The following is a 16,688-nucleotide window of genomic DNA, read 5'->3' on the forward strand; positions in this document are numbered from 1 at the left end:
AACTGGTGGTGGTCCTGGAGAAGTGAAAATTGATCCTATTCTGGAGCAAGTCTACAGTACACTTCTCGGCCGAGTTTGCACAGGCATAATAGGCGTGCAAGACTGTACTGCTAATGTTTTGAATGTGGTGGAAAATGAATCACCAATAAAAGAGAGATGTGCACAAAAAATACTGCGACAGTAGAGGAGTTTGTTGCAGAAAAGAAAATCAAATTCCAGTTGAAGTATGAATCATTAATAATTTTTTTGTGCCTTCATCACCAAATGTTCTGTAAAATTCTAAGTATGAATAATAGTAAGACCTACTATTATTGTTCCAGAATTATAGTACAAATAATACACCACTATGGTCAAGGAGACGACCACGATTATCACTCAGTAATGAGAGGACATGGGCTATGTCCTCGCTTTGTACAAGTTTTCAAAATGTGAACAAAAAGAAAGAGGATATAGAAGACATAAAAAGACAACTTCTTCAGGAAGAATTAGAATATAAAAGAAAGTTTTACAAGTACTCATTAGAGGCAGCAGCAAAGGAAGTCGAAATTAAGAATGAAATCTTACATCAATAATTAAAATGTAATTTAAAATAATAATTTATTTTTACTGAACTAAAGATTACAGGTAAATGAGTAATAAAATAAAAACATGACTGCAAATATTAACTTTCTTTTCTTTCAGTTGGTATAAAAATAGTAACCAGAGCTATATTGAACATTAATTTGGAATTGGCTATTTATTAGTTTTTATTTTATACCCATAGAGCTATAATTAAAATTTACTCAAACACTCGTTCACTCCAAAAACCTTACTTTTCATTTTTTGGATAAAAAAATATTTTTTTCTAATAAAAATAGCACAGTTTCTTTTGATAGCCTATACCTAAAGACAAAGTCTTTGTCATCGTATTTTCCGAAATCTTCAGTTCTCTGACGATACAAGCGTGGCCTTTTAAGTACAGAATGACTAGAAACTAACTGTAAAGACTCAACTGCTTCCAAACTTTCTAAAAATAGAGTTAAATCATCATCCATTGTAAAAATGGTTTTCAAACCTTTTGAATGTTATGTATTGAAATAGATGACAGCAGACATTAAACTGTCTTCTAGTGTTAGGAGACAGTTAAGGAACGAAAAATCGGGTTCCTAAATTTAGGGAGCGTTTTAAGAACTTAGGAGATACCTAAAGGTTGGTGAAAACGAATTTTTAATTAGGGGCTCCTTAAATATAGTTAAGGGATCCCTAAATGTCGGTGAAAATGGCCATTAAGGTCTTAGACTTAAGGTCTTAGACTTAAGACTTAGCAGAGTCATCTAATTGATAATATTTATATATATATATATATATATATATATATATATATATATATATATATATATATATATTATTGCTTCCTCTGACATATATGTCAGAGGAAGCAATGAGTCGAGTTTATTCTTGTTTCATGCATAATGCTTATTATTATTATTACGTTGTAATTACTTTTATAATTCCTAATTTTATTTTATTTTACTTGTTACGTCTTTCTATAGCTTTAAAACCTTTTATAAAAATAAATTGTTATAAAAGGTACTGAAACTGTAATTCACGTAAGCAGCGACCAATAGAGCACGTAAGAGCAGAGCGTTTGTCTCGAGCGTGGTCGAGGCGCCATCTTTACTTTGGAAAGGCTTGTATTGTCGGTTGACACATTTTTTGAGAGAATAGAGAATTTAATTTAGGTTTCGGTATCCCTCTAGCACTGACTTCTGCTCAACTTGTATTGAATTGAATGAAAGAATCGAAAAAGAAAACGATCGAATCGAAAAAAATGAGTTAATGACTGCACTAGCTCTTTAAAAAAAAACTAATATTAAAAAAAAAAATGTTGAAAAAAAAGGCATGCCCGCTGAGTTTCTTGCCAGTTCTTCTCAGGACGGAGGCTGGTTTTTGTCAATTGGCGGTAGTTCTTTTTGACGTTCAACAAGTATGTATGTATCTTTCATTTATGTTGAATAATATTTTTTTTGATTTCATTGATTTTATTGATAAGACTGAGAGTGCATAAATTACGAGCAAAGACGTTCTTTAAAATGCTGCAGGAGCAAAAAGATCATATTATGATAATCTTCTCCTTTGATTTCCAGAAAAACTGTCCACTCTCTCGAATTCCCGACCAAAGTGCTTACTTACTACAGTCGCCAATTTTACTTATATAATTTTACTATTGTGCAAGGATCCTCTAAAGACAAGCTTAATAACTTAGAATAATAAGAAACCTAGCCATATTTACTAAGCACATTACTCGGCCCGTCAGTGCTCTCAAATATATTAAGTGTACAATCTATGGTCAGTGCTCAAAGACGTGTCGTATTGAAAACTACTCTCAATTTTTTATTAAAAATGACGGTTTGTGCAGTGAACGGATGTCACAGTATATCGGAAAAACACAAGAAACATAGTGTGGGTGACTCAAATGTATTCATTTATTTTATAATATTTTATTATAATTACACTACACAACAACACATACATACTTTATTTTATATCAACACATTCATTTATCTCACAATCATACAAAACATTATTTACACTAAACAAAATTAATTCACAAACAAAGTCAGGCGATAACTGCAGTATAGCGGCGACGATAATATTTCGCGAGTACATCGGTGCATAGACGAACCGGTTGTCGCATTTTTACCGATCCAGTCGAAATCTGACTTGCGAGCGCGCATCCCGTGTTATTCTTTTTGTACTACGCCTTTTAATTATTGCTCTTTGTTTCGTGTTAAAGCTTGTGCTGCTTGAACTATTTCATGTTACTTTCTCCTTCTTTTATATTTGTGTTCGTCTTAAATAAAAACTTTCTTTGTGTCCTTTTGTGTTTGAAAAGACATTAAATTACAACCCGAGACGACTAAAGATAGTAAAGTAACATTACATTTCACGGGTAAGTAATGCGTTTGAACGTATATATCTGCGTAAAACATTCATCAAAATGAAAAATAAATTTCAATAATTTGTCATGCACAGTTTATGAAAATGTTGCCAACACGGGGAAATATTCTCCCACATAAAAGTGAAACACGTCTCAATTAGCCAATCAAAAGTGTTTTTTTTTTCTTTTTGATTATATTAAATTGATTAATAAAGAGACTGAGAAAAAAAAAAAACAAGTTCGCATACTTATAATAATAATATGTAATTTTATGTTTTGGTTTGGTTTTAGGTTTCCTTCTGATCCGATCATTGCGGCTTGATGGACGGGAAAAATTAGACGTAATCGAAATGTAGACAATTGGGTGCCAGCTAAAAATACAAAAATTTGTTCCTTACATTTCGAGGATAAAGAAAAGTATATTACTAAAGGTGATCTTTGTACATTACGCAGGGGTGTAGTTCCAACTAAAGTATAACAATTATTGTCCTAACAAAATTAAAATACCTTTTTCTTATTAACTATTTTTGTGTTTTAGAATCTGCCCGTTTTTATTATTGAAGAGATTGTTAATAGCAGTAGCTTATGATGTTGTGATTTACAGCAACACCAAGAGCGAAATCTACCTCAGCCGGTTAGTTTTAAATAAAATAAACAATATACGTATGAACTAATTTAAATAGTAAATTAACACGTGATACGTGGTATTGGTTTAAAATAATAACTACTATATGGGTAATCTAATATCAAAGGCGGCAATATCCACTCTTGGCCAAAATTAAACCTTGAATGTCATTTTATTCATCTGTGGACGTACTTTGTATCAAAAACATTGGACATCAGGTACGGCAATATCCCATGCAAAACCCTACTTCAAATATGAAGTTTGTAACAAACACGACTTTGTCCCTTGCCATTCAAATCAAATCTGACAATATCCATGTCGACCAATCAGAGCGCAGAATTTAGTATGGCCCCAAGGTTTGTATCTGCTGATCGGTGTGTGTTTTTATTGTTTTTCGTCGAGTTTAAGTGTTATTTGAAAGTATATAAGTATTAAGAAAAACTTGAAATATGGAGTGTCGGGCATGTCCGAGTACATCCAATCAATCCCGAAAACGCACAGCTCAGCCAGAAACTTGGAAAAATTGCCTAAACAGGTTTGATACTTTCTAGACATATTTAAAATTTATTGCGTGGTATTTTTTATGTAATTACCTACATCATTATTATAGGATCAATATACATTGTAACGGACTGCAATAAAAAAGAAGATGATCAGTTTGACTGTTACGTAAATTGTTGTACATTATGTGAAGAACATACTTGCAGTGTGAGCAGTGGGCTTAATCATGTACAATGTATAATACATTATTGGTGATATAAGATGATGTTCTCGGCATCTTAAATATTACAAAACACAGAGTGCAATATATTACAAAAAAGTTTTAGAAACTGGTGGGGAACCGTGAAAGAGAAAAGAGGAGGTGACCACAAGTCTCATTTATTCACAGAAAAGAAGAAATCAGTGATGCTATTTATTAACATGTTTCATGTTGACGAACCGCATTATTGTCGAGGACATTCACAGCGACGATATTTGCCAGCGACACTTTCCATCAACAAAATGTGGTAAATGTACAATAACCATCCAAATATCGAAGTACAGTTAAAAGTTACGAAAGGTTATTTTAGAAAAAAAATGTAACAATAACTATAATCTCGGTTTCGGCAGTCCCAGGACAGACGTATGCTCAGTATGCCTTCAACTGCTAGAAAAAGAGAAAAGATTGAAACGCTAAAGCAAGGATTTCGGATAGAGCACAGAGTCCATAAGCTGAAAGCCAAACCTTTCCTTAATTTAGTAAAAGCGGAAAGACATGATTTGAAAACCTTTTCTTTTGATTGTCAAAAGAATCTGCCTTTACCCAAAACACCCGATCAAATAACTTACTATTCGCGGCAATTTTATCTGTATAACTGTACAGTCGTAGAAGGTTCGTCAAAGTCTCCTCTTACGAAAGACAATGTGTTTGCTTACTGCTGGACCGAAAACGAGTATGCTAAGGGCTCCAATGAAATTGCATCCATTGTATTTCATAGATTAAGAAATACAGACTTAGCTGGTATAAAAACGATGAGACTAATAGCCGGTGGATGCCCAGGCCAAAATAAAAATACAACCATGATCGCAATGTGCTCAAAATGGTTAGTAGATTTGGCTCCTAATCATGTGTGAAAAATCGAAATAGTTTTCCCTGTGGTGGGACATTCCTTTATCCCGCCAGACAGGGTATTTGCTCATGTGGAAAAAGATGTGAGAAAATTTGAATCCATTATAAAACCAGAAGATTACCTGGAAATAATAGGCACACACAACACTATTGTTCGATTAGGTTCTGACTGTGAGGTATTCGACTTCAAGAGTAGTATGGGCACGGTGATAAAGGATGTAGGGTCTTGGCACTTTCAGTTTAAAAAAAACAAAATATTTTATATACAACGATCTGCCCAGGCAGACAATGTTGCAGTACAAGGCGAGGTACACTTTAATAATACTCAAGGTGTTTTGAATAAGGTGACTCGGCGAAATAAAAAAGTCAGTGACATGAATCCTGTCATTCGAATAAGATCTGTAAAAGTAAAACCTGCTAAAGTAGCAGATGTCAAAAAACTGTTAAGCAGCCATTACGGTAATGATTGGGAAAACGAGAATGGATTGGAGTTTTATGTAAACATTTTCTCTCAAACATCAAATGTAGAAGATACCGAAGATAATCACCCAACAGAATTGCTTTGTGAACCACGTATTAAAGATAACTGTGTAATCTAACATTGGAGAGTAATGTCTGAAAATTTTCAAACTATAATTTTTACAAATAATTCTTGGTTTATTTATTTATTTATTTAAGATTATGATACTGTATGATTCGAATGTTAATACCTTCTAAAAACACCATTAGTCTCGTGAAATATTATACGATCTTATGTAATTGTACCAAAATTGCCTACTGGCTGATATTCTAAAATAAAGAATTTCTAGTATCGTTCTTACATGTTTATTTCATGTAAGGTAATATGTTTGGTAATATGTTTGGTAATATAATGTTTAAGGTAATATCGAAATTTAATACCCATTCATAAAGTATCAACATTTTATAAACTATGAGACACCTTTTAAACATGGCGGACAACTCTAACAAACATGGCTTTCTCTATCCCCGTCTAGATCAAATCCGGTAATATCCACGTTTTTATCAAATCCGGCAATCTCCAATGATTTTACGTAAATATCTTGTCTCTTTGATAATAAATATTTAAGGAAACCATTTTAAAGTGTTCAGAATGTTGTTAATTTATTCTATAATTAGTTTCAAAGCAGTAAGATAATCAATTTCTCTGATTATACAAATTTGTCATTTTCTACAAATCTACTTAAGTGGATATTGCCGCCTTTGATATTAGATGACTCATATGTATACAATGGCAATATTGTTTTTTCAGTGTACCTCAGGCTGTAATACGAGTGAAAACGATAATCTGGGCACTCAGTCACCTTTATCTTCAGGACTAGATTCCATTTTTGATACGCCTAAAAAGGCTTCCTTACGGAGACACCTACGGAAAAAGATTTTGCTGCAACGAAATAAAGTAGAAAGATTAAGACTCTAAAGCAAAATAATCACCGTTTAAAGAAAATAAACGTCACATTTAAAAATATTTTAGTAGACTTGCAGAAGAAAAGATATATCAATAATGACATCTCCAACATTTTGTTGGAAAATATATTTGTAGCAGAACTATGCAATAGCTTGGTTAAAAAAATACGTAAAGAAAAAAACGACCGATGCCCATATTAGTTGGTTTTAGAAAGTTCTGCTTTACTCTGCATTTTTATTCGCCACGAGCATACACCTATGTTCGTAAAACATTTAATACGTGCCTTCCACACCCGAAAACAATTTATAGCTGGTATAGAACAATAAATGGTTCCCCGGGCTTTACCGATGAAACTATTAACATTTTGAAATCAAAAGTACAACAGTGTATGCAGAAGAAATTATATTAATATGTGGCTTGGTCATCAATTTGTCATCAAGTGTGAAATAGTTTCAACTTGCCCTATTTTTAGGCAAAGTTAATTTATTGGCAACATTATTTTTTTCACCGTTTCGCGTTACGTCGAGCGTAAATACAAATACCTTACGCACACATAGATTATATTCTTGCCTCGCTTTTGACAGACCGCTTTGAAGAGAACTATCGTTCTATGAGTTATTATTCTAAGCTCAATAAAAACACAACCTTTGCATACACCTGGACAGAAAACGAATTTGGTAAAACAGCTAATTAAATAGCGTCAGCCGTCTATGATAGATTAAATAAAACGAATTTATCAGGGATCACTATCATACGCTTATTTGCCGACGGATGTGGTGGGCAAAACAAAAATAGCATAATGCAAAGTATGCTATCAAAAAATGGTTATTGGAAAAAGCTTCTGTCAAATATATCGAAATAATATCTCCCGTAACAGGGTATAGTTTAATGCCTCCGGATAGTCTTCGGTAATATAGAAAAGGTTCTAAAGAAACTAGAAGTAATCATCATCCAACCAGAAGAGTATTGCGACATCATTTCAAGTAATGCGACGATAACGAATCTAAGGGATATTATTATGTTAGACTTCTAAAGAGCCACTCAAGAGCTTTTTAAGCCGACAGCGAAATGGCCATTCACAATAGCCGAATGCAAAGATTCATTATAAAAAGATCGAAGACCTCAGGAAACACAGTTATCCGCGGTGTACCGTTTTATAATTCAGATACGGAATAAAGCCTTTAATGTCTGCAAAACCGGTAAAAATACAAACCTACCACAATTTCAATGGGAGTGCCTGTAACGTAGGCCAAAATAACGGATGTTGAGAAATTGTTAGCAAAACATTTCGAATTAGCAATTTTGGCAAGACAGAGAAGACTTAACATTTTACGTAGGTATTATTATTAGAGGGCCATTTGTTGAATTTAATCAAAATTTAGAAGAAAGATTTTGTGGAGGGATAGCAGAAGAATCACCAGTATTAACAATATAATAAGTATTTAATATATAATAAGTATTTCACTTATCTAATTAAAAATGTATTAAAATTTGTAACAAAATAAGATAATTTTATTTTTACTTTATCAATGTTAATGTTTAAGATCACTAATCCGAAGCCGTCATTTTGAGTTCAAAATGGCGGCTGTCATTATCAAATACAGTTATATCCAGTTACTCAGTATTAAATTCAGCAAGCAGCAGTCCTATAGATGGAATCGAAGACAGCTAGCTAAATGCAATTTTATTTTTACTCTTTACCAACGATTTTATATCCAAATAATGCGACAAAAATATTCGAATTTTTAGAGAAACCCAAACAATATATTTTGTCCTTACGAATTTATAGTAAAACTAAGCGAATTAGGGGAAGAAGAATTATTATTAACATATCAAAAAAGCAATAGTTGAATGCAAATAAAAAACGGGCTTTTTGGGCTTTTTGATTTGCATCCAGAGTTTGAAGCATATTTTTCCTACTTACGTTACTGCAACAATATCACCATTTTACGATACGCCAGTATTAAGGTATATCGCAACATACCGATTAAGTCAAGACTACATTGAAAATTTTTTTGGTATTATCCGGCGCCAATGTGGTTGCAATAACAATCCGAACACTATTCATTTTAAAGGATTGTATAAAAAAAAATCAATCACTTAGAGTTACGCAGTTCTTTTAATGGCAACTGTATTCCTTTGGAACATATTCCTATACTCACGTGCTCATCGTCAGATATTATAAATAATATTAATTCTTCATCAGGACTTCGTGCTTTAGAGGAAACTGATATAATATTGTAGATGTCCCTAAAACTAGTGATAATAATTCTGAAAACAATGTTACTATTCTTGCCGAAATGCTAAATATTGAAAATTGTTCAGAATCAGCCAAACAAATAACAGGCTATATTTCTGGTTGGATTGCGCGAAAATTAACAAAAACTTTAAAGTGTGAAACCTGTATTAATACTTTATATACCAATAATAAATTGTGGTTCCATAAATTAGTTACAATTAGAGATATGGGAGGTTTATGCTATGAAAATTTGTTTTTCATAAAACTAAAATCTGAAAATACTATAAAATCTCATTTAAACGAAAAGGGAGTTCATTTTGTAAATAATCAAGATATTGATTTATTAAAATATCGAATTTTAAAAACTTTTTTAAATTCCAATATATTCGACTCACTCTTAGAACATTCAAAGCAACAAGCCCCCGTTTTTAATCATTGCGTGAATTTAATTAAACCATAACCTGATTTCTGGTATGCATGAATAGTTTAAAACACCTTTATGCTTCACTTATTGAAGATAATCAAACACTGGACTACATATCCACATATAGACTAAGCCAGGATCACTCATAGAGATTCTATTTGATGTCATCCGGAAGCAAGGAGGCTACAAAAATAACCCTAACGTGGTTAAATTTAAGGGTATATATAAAAAGATTTTAAATCATTTGGAACTGCGTAACGCTTTTAGTGGTAATTGCATCGCAGTATGTTTGATTTCGGAACGTCAAAAGTGTGAACGAGGGACGTCCGCTATGACACTTTCGCCTTTTCAATTCCATAGATTTCATATTTCATAAATTCATATATCTTTAATTTGTCACTTATGGACTAACTAGATGATGAGATTTTTCTTGATAACGCCATCTTAGTTAGTTACCCTCAATTAAGAAAAATAGTATTATTATTCGCCAATAGATGTCGGGAAGAGTTGATTATTGAAAACACGAATAAAACAACATTTTCTGAAAATAAATCGTAGCTAGATTGATTTATCGCCCCCGAAATCCCCTGTGTACTAAATTTTATGAAAATCGTTGGAGCCGTTTCCGAGATTCAGGAATTGCTCGTTTAAAGGTATAAGATAAAGATATCACCAATAAATACAGTCCACTCTCAATTACCACAACGCAACACACTAGAAAGCGTTCCTATTTTAAATTGTTAATTCGCCATCTCGAATATTGACTGGTCATCTGGTAAACGTGCAATAACCTGAGTCAATGAATCTGATTCTTCAGACGGAGCCAAATTACTGAAAAGTGATAACACTGCACAGGACAATGTTGATCGATTTGTGAAAATTCTTAATGATGAATACTCAACCGATTCTATCAAACAAATAGTGGGCTACGTTTCATTGGTTGGATAACAAGAAAAATAAGATGCGAAATTTGTATTAACACGTTATTTTCTTGTGAAAAATTGTGGTTGCACAGATTAATATCAACCAAAGACATTGGTGGCCTATATTACTCGACCGAAAATTAGTTCTTTATTTGCTTGAAATTGGAAAACATATTTAAGGCATATATATATAAAAGAGAACGGTGTATATTTTACAACAAACAAAGAAATTAACGTTGTTAAAAATCATATTTTAAAATATTTTGTCAATTCAAATATTTTTAATAATCTGCACGATCATGCGATGACAAAGCCACCAACTTTTAATCACCGCTTACATTTAATTAAAGCAATAATAGAAAAATATGTTAACGTCCGTCTTCACTTTGCGCATAAAAACAACCCCGACTTGAAAAAACTATCAAAAAGGCAAAAAAGTAAAAAAACTTAATTTGTTTGAAGGTAATTAGAACTAAATGAAAATTAAAAAAATATAACTATTTGTCCTTTGCTGTTTTATTTCTTAAAAGAATAGTCAGAGTTCATTTTAGATATATCAATTCTGCTTACTAAACCGTAGGCATCAAACCATTTTATGTCTGTTCTGTGACATTTTAATTGTTAAGCTATGAAGTCGTGACATCGCAACGACACTGCGTAATATATATCCATCTTGTTTACGGTCTTGCAAATTAGCATGCTATCTTTTTCACACATTACAAGCTTGTCAAGTTAACTCTGCTCATGCGGCTATATAATATCATCAACTTAACAGTCCATTTAATTCGACCGCATAATATCGTATAGTTTAGTGTGTTTATAAATATATTATATAGGTACATACCCCGCGGACAATGCTTGATTTCGCCTTAGTACTAATATATCGTATCTACCTCTTTTTATTATAACACCGGTCACTCACATTCGCACGAATACGCAAACCCGCAAGTGTAGGACGACATTTGCAAATTATTATGCAAAGTTTTCGCTGCATTCGTGGTTTTCCAAGCTGTGTCGGTTTTTTAACAGACATCAAAGCGCGCGAACCGCGATCCTTCGCGTGGTCTCCCACACATTCGTGTGACCAGTTGCGCCCAGGATTGGGAAGGCAACGGACGTTTCGCTAATTTCATAGATCGTGACGTCTACTGTTTAGCGTATCTTCATCAAAAGAAATCCCATAAAAACAGCATGGCTATTAATGATGTCTGGGAAAGAATTCAAAACTCTTTTTCTCTTCAATGTTTTATTGACGAATTAAAAAGGAGGAGAAATTCGTGAGACATTCGTAAACAAGTGTAGGAGGAAGCGCAAACGGGTTCGCAAATTGAGTACCGAACCCATTTGCACAGCCGCTGAGTTTGCGAATGAATGTTTGACGGCCCAAACATTCGTACAATGTACGAATATTTGCGCGCATGTGAGTGGCCGGCATAACATCATTGGTATTTGCAGTGGAGTGTGCGGGGAGACAACTCCGCGCCGGCGCATCGCCCCGACCGACAGTGATTGTCACGTCTTGACGCAGATCGCATGTCGCTTATCGCTAACTCACTGATTTACGTAATTCATTAATTCCTATATTTGTTTTGTTTAAATTCAATTTTCACCTTACTTTCTTTCTTCATCTATCTCACTATTCTATGTACTAATTCTTCGCTTGTGATTGTGGCACCTGCTTGTGTTGTGTTCCAAACTATTGTATATATAACAATCAGGTATTGTAAGCGCATTTAGCATGCGGTAATCGCCGCAGGTGGATCTTGATGATTTCGATTTATGCGCATTAAGAAATAAAATCCATGAAATGTATACTGTCAGAAAAGTTGTTCCCAACCGTGAATAAATTACTTATTGAATTAAAGAATTATATATGTAGCGACACAGTTTAGTAGCGTAGGCAGTTTTGTACATCGCTTGCATTTGGTCAGTCGTACATAGCCCACCCGACACGGCAGACACTTGTGAATATACGGAGTTAAATTTGAACCAACATGTTTTATTAATAAAGGGCAGTTTACACCCTTTACTCTTGCATAAGCAACCGTACAATATAAACTTTGGTGGAGGTCGAACGACTTTGTGATTTTTTTTAAAACGAATCGAATTTAAAAACAAAAAGTGTGGTTCGAAGCGGTAAGTCTTAATGAAAAGACACGACATCATTGCATGGAGACGCAAGTATATCGATACTATGAGGCAAAATCGTGTAGAAGGTCGGCCAATAGTTTTCTTAGATGAAACATACATTCAGGCATCATATGCAGTGAAAAAATGTTGGCAAAAAGATGACTAGGACGGAGTACTAACAACAAGTGATCCTCCTGGAGCTCGATGGATTATTGTTAATGCAGGTGGAGAAATGGGGTTCATTTCTAATGCTCAATTGATTTTTCAATCACAGAGTAAATCAGGGGACTACCATGAGAATAGAACAAATTTTATGAAGTGGCTTTCAGAGAAACTTATACCCAATTTGCTTCCACACTCGTTATTCGTCATGGATAATGCTCCCTACCATACAGTACAAGTGAATAAAACACCTTCTATGAGTTCCTCAAAACTCCAAATGCAAAAATGGATTACAAATAAAGAATTGTTTTATTTACCAACAATGTTGAAAGCGGAGCTTTATCAAATTATAAAAGAGCACAAAGAAGCGCCCATTTATGAGGCTGACCAATTATTGATAAGTCATGGCCATAAAGTGGTTAGGTATCACTGTGACTTCAATGTAATTGAGTTTATGTGGAGTCTTTCAAAGAGACGAGTAGCTAGCAATAATGTCGACCAAGAAGCTGGTAATATCGTGAAGTTAACTGAAGAAGCTCTTTCATCGATAACCTCTCAGGATTGGCATAAACGGTGTGAACACGTAAAACATTTAGAAGACAAATTTTATGAACGTGATGGCTGCATGGATAATATTACGGACAAATTCATAATTGAACTAGGAAATGACAGCAGCACAGATTCGGATACGTCAGACGACGCTTATGCAAGTGACAGTGATATGTCTGGAATCGTCAGGAAAAATTAATTAAATAAATAATTTAAAATTTAAATTGTGTCATAATTTACAACCTTCCTAGTCTTTTGGCTATATATTATTATTATCTAAACATATAATAAAAATAAGCTAGGTCGATATCTGTACTTTGAAGATATTGAAGAAAAACTAATACTAAAACTAGGGGGTCTTTATTAGAGCAACAGGAGCCAAAACAATAATTTTACATTACACACAATGTTCCGGCACATTGCTAGCCGTCCCTCAGTGGAGAGGCGCGGGGAGGGAGGTTTCGGCTCGCGGCTGGGAGCGCGGCCGCCGGCCACTTCTCCAAGGACTAGCTAAGCGTACGCGCATAATTTGCAATTCAAAACACAATTTCGGCCACGGCAATTTGTAATCAATTTGTAATAATAATTATAGTAATGTCACAAGTTTAAACCGTAATTTCATTAAGAGAACCTACACATACAAAACACACAAGATAATGGGGAGTAAAAGGTACATATGTTGTTGGCAGCACCGTTGGCAATGCTACCAATTCCCAAGGCAGGGGACATCCAAATCTTGGACGGACCGCGATGTTTGCCCGTATGTTGTAGTCCCCTATTTTGAACTTCTAACAGTTAGTTACAAAATTATGGTTTATTCTTTCTAACACATTTAAAACTGTACCCAATGAATTGACCTTCTCTCTCACACATTATTTACGACAAAATAGCTGAAGGGGGCTGTGTGAATCAGGGGGGTGCAACTCCCATACAAAGGAAAATAACATACAACTAGCGTCATCTTACTCCTGTGGCGACGTCATTTTTGTAACGTTTAGGCATTAATGATCTAATAAACTCACTAGATGGCAGATATGAGTTCTGACTCAATAAAAAATGCTAGCGTTGGTAGAAGTTGGAATTATTTCAGAAACAAAAAATAAAATGTTAGAAACATAAACCGTACTTATCAATATTTTTATTTTTAACAAAAATCCAACATGTCTTATGTTACATTAAATGATATTTCTGTTAGGAAAATAAACAGTATCATGGAAATAAACTGCTACTAAAACCAAATTTTAGAAATATTTTACTTTGGATTGGCAACTTTGTAGTAGTTTGTAGTTTTCAAAATGGCGTACCTGACGCTTTAATTTTTTAAATCGTTTTTGGTTTGGTCTCGGTTTGTGAGCTATTTTACGATTTAGTATCAATTTGGAGCAACTTTTAGTTTGTGAGAATATTAGACGATTAGGCATTAAGAAACTGTTTCGAATTCTCTTTAGACATAACTTGGTTCCAATACTTTTTCTTCGTTATAGTTTCGTATACCTGTGTATATTGTTTTCATTACTTACAGAAAGTTTATTATTAATAGTCAGCATGCCTCGAAGATCGAGAATGAAATTTTAATTCGGATGCCTTGGTAACGGTGAGTTTGCATTATTTTCCCGCTATATCATTTGCTAACAGAAATATTATTAATTATTTATTTGAATGAAATAGCACCAACTAATGGTCCTTCCTATTTCTGCTGCCAAGCTATCATATTATTATGTTAAGTTTCGATCGAAACAGTCGTTATTAAGTCTCGTACTATCACCCAATCACACCTAAGATAATCGTCTCGAGTGGGTGGCACTATTTATGTTTTGCAACGCAACGTATTATATGCTTATTGTCAAGTGGGCTCGGAATTAATTTTTTGGAATGATCAATTAAAGACTAGCTACTAAAAACATATTTTCTTAATTTTACGTATTTGAAGGCCCCTTCCATGCATTTGCGAATCCACAAAGTTTGATAATAGAACAAATTGAGAGATTTAATAAATGGAAATCTGTACTAAGTGCAGAATCTCAGGAAAACAGTGAAAAATATATGTATAACAACATTCGCCTTTGCAACAAACATTTTGAAAAGTGCTTCATACTACCATCAAATAGACTTATAACAATATTAATTTATTTGTTTGTAAATATTTCAGACCAAAATTATGCAGCTCACATCGAAATTGATCAGCCACAGTTGTTGAGTGGAATTGTGCCGACTTCAAGTATGAATAATATGACAAAAATTGAAAGTGTATCATACAGAAGTAGGTGCCAATATCTGTCTTTACTCTAATACTGAACATAAAACTATTCATGACTAAAACCCATATTTGAATAGTTTGTTTAGTATATTTGATTTTGAATTATACACTTTTCTTTTCAGAATTTAACAGGAGCTCAAATTATAATTTGACAAATTATTTGATTCATTTAATGGTCATTCTTATCAAATTCTCCAAAACAATACAAAAACCGCTTAAAAAGAAATTCTCCTCATTTTAATTTATGGCATGATTTACTGCCTATATTAGAGTCTATTAAATTCAAATCAGTAGTTATAAAAAATAATGTAGTAAATATTAAACACAAATCAATTCTTTCAATCCAAAACTGGATCCATAAAATCAAAGTATTTAAAGAATTGTGGCATTTTTTAAATCAATACCACAATATCTGCAATTTACTAACTAGAAATTTGAATCAAGATCAGTAGTCAATTTATTAATGCTTTTAAAACATTGCTCATTAATAATTTTGTTTCACCTCATTCTCTAGGAGCGAATTGTGAGAAAGACAACACTAATCCAATGAAAATCTTTACAAAGTTTTTCAATCAGAAGTCTAATGACATTCCCAAAATAGATTATTCTATTGATACTGAGCAATTGATATTAGTGGTGGGTCAATTAAAAAGTAGCGATTGTTTGATTTATGCTGAATTAAAGAAATATGTATCAGGATATATTATAAAAAAATGTTAATCCAAGATTTTTACTGGATGTACTGCCTGCATGCATGATTTAGCTGAAAACAATTTAGACATTAACTCTTTTATCTATGAGATTGATTGCACTAAGAAATCTTTGCCCAATCACAATTTTATCAATTTAATGAACAATATTTATTATTATACAATTGTGGCCTGTTTACCTTTTTCTCCCGAATCATCCTTTTTAAAGCATAAAACTGCTGTTGCGCTTAACCTCGCTTGTGATTATAGTTTTATTACATGTAAGGAACACAAAACCAAATTAATTAATTTTATTAATGATCTCCAAATTTGATTAATAATATATAGCTGGTGTAGGTACTGCTGTAAATGGTATTTTGCATGGGAAAATTTCGAAATTTGATAAGAATGACCTTGTGAAAGTACAAACCTTAGATTATTATAACAAAAAATATAGAAAACAAATGATTTTGTTAAATTAACTTGGTTAGTATAATTATAAATCATTTTGATTTCTTGGTGGTAAAATGAAATAGAATATTTTTACTATACAAGAATACTGCAACTTCTGACTGGAATATAAATGGTTGAGGTAGGGCATATTGTAAAGTTATACTGATGTGTATCACTATCTTGCTTATTTCTGTCGGGAAGCAGTCATGGTTTCCTATTTAAATAAAATACAGCACAATTGATCTCACAATCAAAGTTAGATGATGGCATTCACGTTTTGTT

General features: G+C 33.1%; 1 protein-coding gene and 1 long non-coding RNA gene across 2 annotated transcripts in view; one reads left to right on the top strand and one right to left on the bottom strand.

Annotated features, from left to right (window-relative positions):
- LOC101746942 (zinc finger protein 208) overlaps positions 1-16,688 on the bottom strand; it is an 87,123-nt gene that overhangs the window by 24,913 nt on the left and 45,522 nt on the right. The gene's annotated exons all lie outside the window — the stretch shown is intronic.
- On the top strand, positions 1,478-8,090 carry LOC119630484 (uncharacterized). Its single transcript, XR_009976500.1, has 4 exons — positions 1,478-2,932; positions 3,212-3,392; positions 3,459-3,554; positions 6,425-8,090. It is a non-coding gene; the product is annotated as an uncharacterized LOC119630484 (long non-coding RNA).

Source organism: Bombyx mori, chromosome 24 (genome assembly GCF_030269925.1).
Source record: "Bombyx mori chromosome 24, ASM3026992v2".
Lineage (NCBI taxonomy): Eukaryota > Metazoa > Arthropoda > Insecta > Lepidoptera > Bombycidae > Bombyx > Bombyx mori.